The sequence below is a fragment of the Eurosta solidaginis genome, chromosome X (genome assembly GCF_040869045.1).
Source record: "Eurosta solidaginis isolate ZX-2024a chromosome X, ASM4086904v1, whole genome shotgun sequence".
Taxonomy (NCBI): Eukaryota; Metazoa; Arthropoda; class Insecta; order Diptera; family Tephritidae; genus Eurosta; species Eurosta solidaginis.
Genome location: NC_090324.1, coordinates 204,702,770 through 204,715,987, shown reverse-complemented (window position 1 = coordinate 204,715,987; position 13,218 = coordinate 204,702,770). Strand labels below are relative to the sequence as shown.

The window sequence follows — 13,218 nt, the reverse complement described above, 5'->3', positions numbered from 1 at the left end:
TCGAACGTACTCACCATTGCATGTCTTTACGGTTACGACGCGCACGTTTCCATCGCTACCAGGGTGACAACGAATTACCCTGCCTAGTGTCCACTTCGTAGGTGGAGCTCGTTCATCAAACAAAGCTACGACATCTCCTTCTTCGTAGTTGCGTGCGGATCTAATACTGTTTTCACACAGAAACTTAATGATCTCATTTCACCTTGTAATGAAATTGTAAATTTTTTGCTTTCACACAGAAGTAACTGCTCGATTAGTATGAAGGATGAAATGTCAAGCGAATAAAATGACAATGCTATATGACAGACAATCATGGCGGAATGATACAAGGTGGCAGCATGGTGACATACCTACATACATAAATAAGAATTCCATGTACTTTGTTTTTGTAAATTCGATGGACAAATGTCAAAATCGTACTGCGCCGGAAGTTGATGTATCAAATCAAATAAAAATAGGTTATAATCAGCTGTTCGATGCGGCCACCTTGTATCGTTCCGCCATGCAGACAATGACATTTACTTTGACAAATGACATTTTTAAGCACTGAACACACCAAAAACTAAGAAGCGGAACGCTGCCAACGGAGTTGCATTGTGCTTTTGACTTCATTAGGCATTCGATTAGCTACTAATGAAATAATTATAGATTCGAATTTTGTAGGGAAGATTGAGCTCAATAAGCGTCTTAATGTAGAAAACTGCCATTATTATTCAATAAGCCGTCTGTGTGAAAACAGTATAAACCATTTAGTTCGATGTTGTAAATTTATCAAGTATTCATCACGCCATCGGCGCAAAAAATGTTGTCGCATAGAAGAGATTAAATGCCATCGCTGAAGTAAATTTCCACAGAACCCTTGACCCCCAGGTTCTAAGATCGACTTCAGTGGCTCGCCGATGAGGAAATGGCCAGGCGTTAAAGCTTCAAGATCGGTTGCGCTGGTCGGATCAGCGCATAAGGGGCGAGAATTGACGCATGCTTCGACTTCGGTCAGCAGAGTGCTGAATTCTTCGAAAGACAGTAAGTTACCTTCTAGAACGCGTTTGATATGGTATTTTATGCGCTTGATACCGACTTCCCAATATCCGCCCATATGAGGCGCGATTGGCGCGTTAAAGTGCCACTCTATGTTGGAGTCAGCGAAAAACGATTGCAGCTTCCCATCTGCCACACACTTCTCATATCTCTCGCGAAATTCTCTGTCAGCGCCAACGAAGTTCGTACCGTTATCAGATTACATAGCTTTGCAGTAACCTCGACGGTTGATAAAGCGTTTGAATGCGTTGAGAAGGGCACTTGAGGACAAATCTCCAACAAATTCCAAATGCATAGCACCAGTACACATGCATATAAACGACGAAATGTAGCCCTTTGTTGACTTTGACCCTCTTCCATGTGCAAATTTATAAATATACGGACCAGCGAAATCTACAGCTGTGCGCGTGAAGCATCGAGCATAAGTGGTGCGAGACGAAGGAAGATCGCCCATCGACTGGACGGATGTATTGCGGTTCAAGCAAGTGCATTTAACGCACTTATGGTATATGCTTCTAATCAAATTACGGGCACCAATTACCCAATAGCGGTGTTGAAGAACAACAGTCATTATGCGTGGCCCAGCGTGTAGGGTATACTTATGTATGTCAGATATTATTAATTTCGACAGCGGTGAATTTTTTGGTAAGATAATAGGGTGTTTGTCGTCAAGCGCGACATCCGCAGATTTTAGGCGACCTCCGACCCTTAGAACACCTGGCGGATCAAGATAAGGCTGCAGACGCAACAAGCTACTTCGCAAGGGAATCGGTTTTTTCTCCCTGCAATGAAAAATCTCATTAGTAAAATACATACTTTCGGTATATTTAATTAAACGTAGTTCGGCTGCAGCTAACTCTTAACAAGTAGGAGTACCATGTTTGATTTTTGGTGTGCGGTTCTTACTAGCGCGAGTATTGTGAATGTACCGATAACCCTCCGTAGTTTTGAAAATGATGAATATTTAGTCATGATTTACCAGCACTCCTCGGGTACCGTTATGCGAACGGCAACCTTCTTGCGTAGACCAAGTTCAGTAAATGCGGTTCTGGCGTAGATTGCTTTCAAAACTGATCTTCGCTGTACAAAAAGTCGGGGCCCGACAACCACAGCTGATGTTGTATAAGTTCTTGCGGCGTTAAACCTCTTGATGCGCAATCTGCCGGATTGCGTTCTGAGCGTACATGGTGCCAGCACTCTGGTGGTAGAATTCCTTGTATGTCGGCCACACGATTCGCAATGAATGTTTACCATCTACTTGGGTGAGCTTGCAACCATGCCAGAGTAATAGTTGAATCAGTACAGGCGTATAGCGAAGTTCGTCCCAACTTTGTAGTACACTTCGTACTAACTTAGATGCGAGATGAGCTGCGCAGAGCTCCAAACGCGGTAATGTGGTAGACTTAATTGGCGCTACTTTGGTTTAGCCGAAATCAGGGAAACCGTGACTTGTCCGTTGTTATATACTGTACGTGCGTATATGACGGCGGCATAGGCTCGTTCCGATGCATCTGAGAAAACTTGAAACCCAGTTGCTGATTCAGAGGTTTTACAGCCAACCCAACGAGGCACCTTAAGATCCGTCAAACTTTGTAGCTCCTATCGATGTCAACACCAGCTTTCCGCTATTTTATCAGGTATTAGTTCGTCCCAACCAACCTCGGCGCGCCAGATGTCCTGAAAGCACATCTTGGATGTGATCGTGGTGGGGGCGAGCAAGCCTAAAGGGTCGAACAGCGTGCTAACATCCGATAAAAAAGCTCTCTTTATATCAAATCTAGGTGGTTGCTTAATGTTGATTGCAAAAGTGAAATAATCTTCCTCCGTGTTCCACACGAGGCCGAGAGTGTGAACATCTTTACTTTCAGCGATGTAATGAGCAATGTTCTCTGAAGCTCTAGGGATAGTGCTGGTAATCTCCATACAATTTGAAGCCCACTTGCGAAGTTCAAACCAACTACCAAGGAGGATTTTGGAGACATTTTGTTGCAAGGACTGAAGCTCATCAACACTCGAAGCGCCGGTTAAAAGATCGTCCATATAAAAATCCCTTTGTATTATTGCAGCGGCATTTTCGCATATACTTGTTGAATAACGTGAACTTTGCTGAAGTGCCTTGACAGCCAAATGTGATGCGGCGGCGACCCCGTACGTTACCCGAAGCATCCTGTAGTCTTGAATGGGATGTGATGGGTCACTTCGCCAAACAATCCGTTGCAGGTCTACGTGTTTCGGTGAAACACATACCTGACGGTACATTTTTGCAATGACCGCAGTGCCGGCATAACGGTGGGTTCGGAAGCGTAACAGTATACAAACCAAGCTTTGTTGCAGTTGCGGACCGACGAACAGTGCATCGTTGAGAGAGTTCCCATTTGTCGTCTTAGCGGATGCGTTGAAGACGACTCTTAATTTGGTCGTAACGCTCGACTCTTTAATAACGGAGTGATGGGGCATATAATATGTGGGATTCGACGTTTCGACAGCAGCTTCCATGTGCTTCATGTTTATGAGCTCTCGCATAAACTCATTGTAGCTGGCACGTAAATCTTTATCAGCGGCGAGTTTCCTTTCTATGCGTAAGAGGTTACGAACCGCCTGGTTTCGAGACTCTCCAAGGGGTACATCAGGCTTTAGCGGTAATTCGACGATGAAACGGTTGTCCGGTGATCTGGTATGCGTTACTTCGAAGTGCTCTTCACAAAATTGTTCCGCCCTTGTTAGATACGTTTTCTCCGGTGCATCTTTCAATTCCCAGAGCCTCGTCAAAGCTCTTTCGAGTTGCACCTCACAAAAGTAAGTTTGGAAACACGGCGTTGATGGATTGTCTACACTCCAAAAGATCGTCCAACCGAAAACTGTGCGTTGAGTTGTAGGCATCCCACATGAACCTTTTCGAATCTCCGAGCAAATTAACGTCTCCATTACGTACATACCTATCAATAGGTCAATAGGACCAGGCCTCATAAACTGTGGGTCTGCTAGGGACAAACCTTGGATATGTGGCCACGAAGTTATAGTAACGGTTTGAGTCGGTAAATTCCCGGTGATTTTTGGTAAAATTAATGCATTGATAGCGTAACATTGATCAGAAAAGTTCGATGAAAGTGACAGCGAAACTTGACCTCTAGCGCGTCCTCAAGCCCAAACGTCGGGACACACGACTCAGTTACGAAGGAGGCGTGCGAGCCCGAGTCAAACAGCAAACGAGCTTGTTGAAAGCGACCAGAACAATCTCGTACCTTAACGGGAGCCGTAGCCAACAATTCATGACATAACGTTTTTTTGATTTCAGGTTATAATATAAATAAATGAAAATTTGGAATATAAAATCCAAATTCATGACATAAAGTTTTTTTAATTTGAGGTTATAACAAAAATCAATAAATAAAAATTTGGATTATAAAATCACTTTTGGGAAGCGAATTGACGTAAATGGCGTTAATTCCGTGGAGATTAGTGCACGTTATCATAGAAAAAAATTTAAATTTGGAATATAAGATCACGTGCTTCGCTGATTTTGAATATGTTCCATCAGTCACTGAGCGACCATGTCCGTTGTTTGCTTTATTGCTCAAATGTCCCAATAAGAAAGTTTGTCTTATTTCCCAAAAATGATGCAATAACCGAAGTTTGTGTTATTTCACATTCTATTGAGCAATAACACAAATTTGGGTTATTGCCGTTTGGGTTATAGCACCCCCTCGTAAATTTGCAGAAGTTTTTTTCTCCTTTTCAGGAAATCCAGAACTTTTTACAAGCTACTCAGAACACTAATTTGTTTTTTTGATTTTGAAATTTAAAAAAATTAATTGGACTTTTGGAAAAATGTGAATATTGGGCGTAAATTTGCAGAACTTTTTTTTCCCTTTTCAGGAACTCCAGAACTTTTTAAAGGCTACTCAGGACACCGATTTTTTTGATTATGAAAATTTTTTTAAAAAATTCGACTTAAGGAAAAATTTGAATATTGGGATTAAATTTGCAGAAATTTTTTCCCCTTTTCAGGAACTACAGAACTTTTTAAAAGCTACTCAGAACACAATTTTTTTTATTTTGAATTTTTTTTTTAAATTTTCGACTTTTGAAAAATGGCTATAAAAAAAAACAAAAAAAATGGCAGTATTAGGCGTAAATTTGCGGAACTTTTTTCCTCCTTTTCAGGAACTCCAGAACTTTTTAAAAGCTATGCATAACACCAATTTTTTATTTTGAAATTTTTTTAAAATTTTCGAATTTTGGAAAAATGTCAATATTGGGCGTAAGTTTGCAGAACTTTTTTCTCCTTTTCGGGAACTCCAGAACTTTGAAAAACCTACTCAGAACAATTTTTTCCAAATTTTCGAATTTTTAAAATTTTTGAAAAATGTGAATATTTGTCGAAATTCTGCAGAACTTTTTTCTCCTTTACAGGAACTCCAGAACTATTGAAAAGCTACTCAGGACAGTTTTTTTTTATCGATTTTCAACATTTTGAATGCTGCGTGAAGTTGGTATACAAAAATTTCTAAACTTTTTTTTCTATCTAAAAAGCCAGCACTTTTTTCTCCTTTCCAGGAACTCCAGAACTGTTTGAAACCTACATAGAACAGTTATTGTTTTTTTTGTTTTGCGAGATTGTGTATGCCAACTTCACATGCATCAAGTCAGCCCGTACTGCATTGCATAGATTGGTCATGAATATAGAGAAAACCCTGGAACACCAGGAATATGCCCTAGGTGTTTTTCCAGACATTGGGGAACCTTTCAAAAACGTCACGAAACGATTCAAGTTCATCCGATCTTAACAATTTTGATCGGTTCAATGTTAAGCTGCGGCAATGGGATATATGCGAGGCAACAAAATCTATAAACGGAGCAAACGGAGCTGTGGACGCTGGTTATCAACCAATTCCTTCGGCGAAGGACCAATCAAACTTACGGCATATGCAGATGACGTTTCAGTCATCGTAAACGGCAGAAGCCTAACAACAATTAGCTCTCTGAATTAGCAGGCACTTCGGGATGTACATGCCTGGGCATCCGGAGTTGGGTTCACCGCCATAGCGCACAAACCTGAGCTAGTATTATTTACTAGGAAATATAATGTCCCTATTTGGACAAAGCCTAGGAGTAATCCTAGATAGTAAGTTGTCGTGGAAACTTCATGTGGAAAAGAGAGCGAAGAAAGCCTCCGCGGCCCCGTGCAAGGGATATTAGGATTCCTGTGAGGCATATCACCCAACGCTCTCATTGCATATTTATGGCAATTTTCAAACCAATTTTTCACTATGGGGTCGTTTTTTGGTAGACAGCAACACAAAAAATTAGGTAGGACAGAAAACTAGAGGGAGTATGCAGATTATCATTGACTACCATAACGGGAGCCCTAAGCAAATCTACACATCGCACCTGCAGACATTATGGCAAAAAATATCGTGTTATCCCTTGCAACAAGGCTGAAGGAATCGGGCAGCTGGAGTGCAAGCCGTATGGCTATAGCAGTATAGTGTCATCTATTATCGGGCAAAGGGAATATTGGGTTCCGTTCCTAAGTATCGAAAGAGTTCTTGGTCTTTATTTAAAACTTTACCGTAGCAGTAGTACTTCACAATTACAACTATCGTGTACTTCACTAATAGCGTGTTTCAATCAAACTAATTGATTATTCCTCAGCTTGCGCTGGCTTCATACTCTGTTGCCTCGTTCGCATATCTCTCCAAGGGTCCAAACTCTTCATGTATTACCTTCTCGAAAAGCTGCTTATTTATTTCTACTTTGTGTATGTGGTATTTACTTTTGTCTTCTAATTATGTGCGTTTGTATGTGTAATAATATCCTCGCTCTTAGATTTACTGTTTGCATGTATGTGTGGCTGCTTGCTTTGATGTATACATGCACATATGTGTGACTTCTTACTCTCCTGTTGTTGTGCATTTATTTTATAGCAGCGCTACTGAAACGAAATGCTAATATTCGCCACAATATGGAGAGAAACAAACAGCTCAATGGCTCTCCGAGTCTTAGAGATACATCTCAAACACGATAAAGTGGCGTTGAGCGAGCGCCTCCTGACTCTTCAGTCGCAAAAGGCGGAAACCGTCCCTTATACTGGCATTCTGCTACACGGTCCATAATGTGGAAAACCCACCAGAAGAGTTCGAAAGGCTGGAGGATCAAGAAAGGTGCAGAGGACGGCTTATCATAGGCGAGGGTGGGATTGTTAAAGATAGAGGTGAGTCCTTTTTAAACGGTTTTATTTAGGTTGACTTGACAGGCTGCACGGCTGCACAGCCGGCCTTTGTGAACGAATTTTGTAATTAAAATTTAAGTAACTTCCCGATAAGCTACAAGCTTGAAACTTGGAATATATTTCAGAACCCGATGACAATGCAACAATAAGAAAAAAATCGCCGCTAGGTGGCGCAAGGATTGAGATATTCACAAAAATCGTATTTGTGGTCCGATTGGGCTCATATTTGGAACACATAATACAAACAAGAATAGAAAGCGACCTATGGAAAGGAATCGCCGCTAGGTGGCGCAAGGCTTGAGATATTCACAAAAATCGTAATTTTTGGTACGATTTGGCTCATATTTGAAACACATAATACATACAAGAATAGAAAGTGACATATGAAAAGGAATCGCCGCTAGGTGGCGCAAGGCTCGAGATATTCACAAAAATCGTATTTTTGGTCCGATTTGGCTCATATTTGGAACACACAATACATACAAGAATATTTGGAACACATAATACATGCAAGAATAGAAAGCGACCAATAAAAAAATCGCCGCTAGGTGGCGCAAAGGTCGAGATATTGAAAAAAATCGCATTTGTGGTCCGATTTGGTCCATATTTGTAACACATAATACATACAAGAATAGAAAGCGACTTATGATGTCCGATTTGGCTCATATTTGCAACAAGTATTGCATACAGTCCGGTAGAAGTGACATCAAAATATTTTGGAGTTGGAGGAGGGACAAGCATACATGGCGCTGAGTCGAGTAAAGTCTTTGGAGGGATTATGTATAGAGGACTTCGATTATAACAAATTCCCTGCAGTCAAAAGCCAAAGTAGTCAGCGAAAATTCTAGTTCATTGACTAGAATTTTATGGCGTTATTCATACTAGTTAGTGTATGAGTAGTTAACTGACTAGAATTGTGTGGCCTTCATCATACTAGTCAGCTTTTGAGTAGTTCATTGACTATAATTTTGTGGTGTGATTCATACTAGTTAGTGTATGTGTAGTTAACTGACTTGAATTTCATGGCATTCATCATACTAGTCAGTTTTAGAATAGTCTATTGACTATAACTTTGTGATGTGCGTGCAAGCTTTTTGAATGGCCGGCCAAAGTCGGCAAAGTTTAAGAACGAACTTCAAAATCAAGGAGAACTATAAAGGAGGAGTTACTATCATTTCTTATGCCGAAAACTGCATAATAATAGTAAAAGTCCGTGGCCCCTCAATAGAAAAATTAGTTTACAAAATGATTGATTATCTTTCTAGCTTCTTAATATCTCTCTAGTTCAATATACATCAACTTAATTGTAATATGCATACAAAGGTATTACTATAAGGCCGCAAGACACCCTTAACACACGTCCTAAAATTTTGGAGAGGTATCAAAATACTTGTTTGGAACGCGAATCCGAAGATAAAGTCAAAGAGTTTGTGTCTATCGAAATTTATGTTATATATTTTATTTTTTATGTATTGTTGTTTATTTTATTTGCTCGATGGAATAGATTAATATAACATATCAATGTAAACAAATTATTATGAAAGGCGTCTATAACTCATTAAAATTTACAAATGTATAAGATGAACATACCATTAAATTTCAAGATCATAAAAATTTACCCGTTAATTTCAAATTTTTATAAAAAAGAATTTATTTGAACGTTATGATAATAACAAGCCTATAAACTGATATCATTAAAATAAATGTACGATAAATGCCCTTCTTATCCACTGTCTAAAACAATTATTTAGGGCCCCATTCTGTATACAAAAGGAACGTCCGTTTCGCCTCAGAGACGAATCGCCAGTATATTTGCACTAATGTAAACGACGGTAACATATCATTTGACAGTTGCTTTCGCCCTCCTGTTTGACATAAAGTAAGGAAAGGTAAAGTCCGAAGAATACCATTGCTAGACGCAATCATTTGGAAGCGAATCAATCGTTTGAACTATCGTTCCCAATACAGAATGAAGCTCTTAATTTCATTTTCTATTTTCCTTGTCATAACCAAACTCAAGATGTTTCTCTAATGCAGCTATAATTTCCCTAATCTCACGATTCCGTTTTTCCAGGATATCCTTCATACGAGTTTCGATATTTGTCAGTGAAGCATCATATTCTGTTTTAAGTCGATCATATTCTCGCAACATATGTGCTTCTTTATCTTCGGCGTAACGCTTATAATTCGCTGCTGTATGTTTTGTTAATTGTATTCCTTTTGCCATGCTGTCAACGCCTTTCGGTGTGCTCGCTACAAAGTTTGTACGTTATCTTTCCATTCACTCTCTATAGCATCTACATGTTTACACTGCTCCTCCCATTGCATCATTTCAGCTTTCATCGATTGATGCTCGGCTTCGATTTGCGTTTGCCGTTCTTCTAATTCTTTAGATAGTTGAACAGCATGTTGATTTTTTGCTAATAATTCATCACGACATTTATGCAATATGGCAGTTTGTTTTTCAATCATCGCATGCGCTTCAGCTAGAATAGCTTGCTTTAATAGCTCCACTGCGGTATGTCGCTGTTGTAGGACTTTACGCTCAAGTTCATATCCACGTAGTAAACAAATATTTTTCTCTTCAGTTTGATTAAGTTTTATTTGAAAACGTTTAATTTCGATGGCAAATAACTTGGACATTTCATCGCGTACACGCGCTTCAATTTGCTTTATCTCAGTTGTGTGCAAGTGCTTATTTTCTTGCCCATTACTGTTATCAGCATCATTGGCAGCCGGTTGCTTTGGTGATGCTTGTTTTGGTGGAGCTGAACTATATTCGGATGTGCTACTTTGACTTTTGACATACTCTTCGAATCGTGCAGCTTTGGCTTTGAGCTCGCGTATAAGCGTTTCTTGTTCTTCGATTATCTTTAACTTTTCATTGAGCTCTACAATTAAAGCTTTAGATTTATTTAGTTGTTGCGTAAGATCGTCAATTTGGTAATTCTTTACGACAGCTGACACTGCTAATACGCGTCCAAAAATATCGAGAGTGATATCAAACGACGCGTCTTGACATCAGTATTAATAATCCGAAGGCGGAAAATAAAAATGTTAACTCGCTCAAAGAGAAAGAAACCTGCGGGTGCCGTCGAAACCGGGGGAGGTATCCATAGAATTTTTGCGCAGAACACCTTTCTGTGTTGGCGGCCTTAGGCCGCGCTTATAAACAATTACCCGGTGGGTCCAACACCGGTTTTGAGACCAAAACTAATCCGTACAAAACACTTATGTTCACAATTTTTTTGTGGGTACAACAACATTACAACAACCACATGAAAATCGCCAACTTCAACCGCCTTCGGATTATTGTTGTCGAGATAAATACGCGTCTTTTGACACCTCCCTCGATATTTTTTGACGCGTATTAGCAGTGTCATGGTGTATAAAGGATTACCATATAATCAATGCATTTACTACAATTATTGGATCTTTCTGCTTTTGCTACCTTCTCTTTTTCCCAACGTTCCTTTAATTCTTCAACATCGCGTTCATTACATGTATTCTCAGCATCCAATATCTTTGCCAATTCAGAAGATTTCACCTCCGTTGATTGTAGAGCCCGTTGAAGATTGGTTATTTTCTCGCCTGTTGAAAATTGGCTATTTTTTCTTTAAATATATGTAAATGTCAACGATGACAAAAGATGGTCGATAAACGAAACTATCGATTTTGATATAGCGATATAAGCTTGATGGAATATAGAAGGTGGCGCATTGCGCATGTAAACATTAGTTCAGCTGTTTTTTATGGGCAATTGTTACGTCATTTTCCTTTAGCTCGTGTTTTTTCTCTCTTTCCTTCATTCGCTTAAGTAGGCAACTGTGACTTAGATGGCAGAGCGAAGTAATTTTGAACTTGTGAATGGGCAATCTGGGTAGGTTATTTGTGCGATATAAGTAAGCATTTCAAAATCTTACGCGCTGCTTTATATTACCCAAACCCATTAAGTTTTGGGTTCCCGTAAAAGTATACTGTTCAAAATTTTAAGAATACGACTGTGTGTAAATTAGTTCCAGTTCAGTGAAAAAAATTTGATGTTCAAAAATTTGTATAGAAATTTCATTTAAAAGGCGATTGTAATTTTTATGCATGGACTCAAGTTGAATAGTGAAAACAGTACTGAAATGTTGCCAATAAAAGTAAAGGCGGACTTACATGCGCGACATGTAGCGGCAACGGCGCTAAGAATACATGCAAAGAATATTTTGCCGCGTAGTGTAGTGCAGCTATATCTGTGCTTGTATTAAAGCAGCAAGACGTTTCATAGTTCAAAATCAACGCAGCAAGGCGGTCCATGTAAATTTTTTGCTCGCGTTGCTTTGCTTTGTGCCTTTGCTGCTGTATTCAACCTATCATCGATTTGCTATCTGTCGTTACCGCATTGGTGGTTTTACATGTAAAGCTTTATATATTATTTGGAAAACAAAATATTGTGGCTATTCCATAAAAAGTTAGTTATAGTTGTAATATAACAACAGCTGTTTTACGAAAAACATAACACGAGCACGGACGATCATATCAGCCGACTACATTTTTTCGATCTATCGGTGGCAATCGCAATAATCGATAAACGGCTGGCGTATACAAATCTAACTTTTTCACAGGGATGCACCTTAACGTTAAGCTAATCGTTTATCAAAAAATTTCCACCGTTTCTGTTGAAACACTTCGAAATATTATCGATAAAGAAATTATCAAGATAAATTGTATTTCGTTTTTAAACGAAAGGAAAAGCTTTCGTTAACGTTAAAAACGTTAACAAAAACGTGATACTTTATGTTTGAATTGTGCTGGCAATGCTATAGCCATGGTGAAGCCGTAAGGTGGTAACAGCGAGCGAACATACACACACACTCCATGTAATTTGTTTGTGTAATTGGTTGGTGGTAATGTCAAAAATACTCTGAGAAATGCTCGTACTGTCAAAATTCATGAGAAGAGTTGCAATCAGCTTGGCTAATGCTTTCACCTTTAATGACTCCGCCAGCAATCAGCTTTGCCAGCATAGTTTGAAAGTAATAATCAACATAAACGATTTGATTTCGTTTTGATATGGCAGAAAACGAAACAAAATCATTTCGTTAATTTGACGTTCTTAACGTTAATAAACGAAACGAAATGGCTTTGTTTCGTTTATTAACGTTAATTATCGTAACGAAATGATATCGTTTCGCTGGTTAAGCATGCCTGCTTTTTCAGTATACATTCCAAATTATCAAGCGTGTACGGAAAAGTGGAAAAATTTTGCTCGTGCCTTATAAAAATAATATAAAATAAAAAATAAAATTAAAAATATAAATTTTGTGGTGTTTTGCGATTTTGGTGAGTTGAAAATTGCATGTAACAATGAGTAGCAAACGTAATATGAGAAGACTTTTCAAGAAGCAAAGGGAAATGTATGCTACGACTTTGTTTTGTCCAGTTTCTAGTAATGATGAAGCAGGGTCATCAAAATCCTCTGCGGAGGAATGCGGTACTAGCATAAGTGGAGTTGGCGATATAGGAAGTTTGGCTACTAAGTATGAATGTGAGGAAAGTGATTGTTCTGATGGAGCTATTAATGTAGATAGTGGAAATTCAGTTATAGGCAAACTGCAGCGTTCCTTTAAGGAAAAAATTCTGGAATGGTTTACTACTTTTAGACCATCACGTAGAGCATTTGAGAGCCTTCTTAGTATTTTACAAGAAGAGAATTTAGATGTACCAAGAAGCGCCGAAACACTCTATGTTAAACGAAGAGAAATCGCAGTTACTAAATCCATTCCACCAGGACTCTATTGCCATGTTGGTTTGAGAAAGCAATTGGAGAAAATTGCATACATATTTAAAGAAATTGACACCGTTTATATAGACATCAAAATTGACGGGTTGCCATTATTCAGAAGCTCTCGCATTCAATTGTGGCCAGTATTGGTGCGGCTAGTTGATTTTAGCATTTTTTG

The 13,218-nt window shown here is 39.1% G+C and overlaps 1 protein-coding gene and 1 pseudogene across 1 annotated transcript in view; one reads left to right on the top strand and one right to left on the bottom strand.

Annotated features, from left to right (window-relative positions):
* Gat (GABA transporter) overlaps positions 1-13,218 on the top strand; it is a 1,840,468-nt gene that overhangs the window by 1,348,197 nt on the left and 479,053 nt on the right. The gene's annotated exons all lie outside the window — the stretch shown is intronic.
* Positions 9,255-11,442, bottom strand: LOC137234761 (calponin homology domain-containing protein DDB_G0272472-like; annotated as a pseudogene).